The sequence below is a fragment of the Galeopterus variegatus genome, unplaced genomic scaffold (assembly GCF_000696425.1).
Source record: "Galeopterus variegatus unplaced genomic scaffold, G_variegatus-3.0.2 Scaffold3712, whole genome shotgun sequence".
NCBI lineage: Eukaryota > Metazoa > Chordata > Mammalia > Dermoptera > Cynocephalidae > Galeopterus > Galeopterus variegatus.
Genome location: NW_007729823.1, coordinates 143,312 through 144,296, shown reverse-complemented (window position 1 = coordinate 144,296; position 985 = coordinate 143,312).

Here is a 985-nt window from a genome sequence, read left to right as displayed (position 1 = left end):
TGTCCTCAGAATTGTGCATTTAAGCAGTACATTATCTTCCCATGCTGTGTGTTTAACATTCCTTTGCCTTAGCTTCCTTGTTTGTAAAATGGGGCCATTGATTTCTTCTGTGCAGGTTTGTTTTGAGTTTGCAAAATACTCTGTATAAAATATCTAGCACACTAACAGTACAGTTGCTATTGCTACTTTCATTTCTTTTGGAAATGACTGTAATGCAATGGTCTAGTGAAAGTAGCAGATATTTTTCTCTCTCGGATTTAGCCCAGAAATGGCTATTGCTATGGCAAACACCCTATCCCAGCTGTTCACCATCACACATCTTCAGGAGCTTCCTTACTGGTCTCCATAAGTTCAGTCTAGAACCCTCTCTTCTCCACCGGGACCTGTCTTTTCTTCCTTCCTAGAGTGCCTAGATGAGTGGGAAGAGAAAGAAGTGGAAAATGAAACACTTGAAAATTGAGGGGACAGAGCGGCTTCATTCTCTGCAGGAGGTTGCAACCACTCAGCAGAACAGTGGAATTAAATCCCCCAAAAGTGGAACACGAAGAAAGTTTCCACTCAACAGTCTTGCATCAAGATTGGGGAACTGTCATCTTTATTTGCTATCCTCTGAGTCCTGGCTATTTTATCTGCTCAAGTGAGAAGAAATCTATAGGCAACCTCTAGTTTGCTATTGAAGCACTAACTAAATAGAGTGTGCTTAATTACAGGTTACATAAAATCTTAAGTCATTAGCAGATCTTAAACATTCTTGCAAATATATTGTAGCCAGTGAAGCTTACATTGTATCCCCCTGACCTTTCCTTAAAGAGATCCTGGGACAGCCACTTAGGAGTTTTCAGAGATCAGTTATCAAACTGCTCATTTATTCTCAGAGGTTTAACACCATGGGTATATGACACCTGATTAACACATTTTTAAATGCATTTTAAAATATATTAAATACATTTTTAATATTGGTACTTCTTAAAAAAAATTTATTATG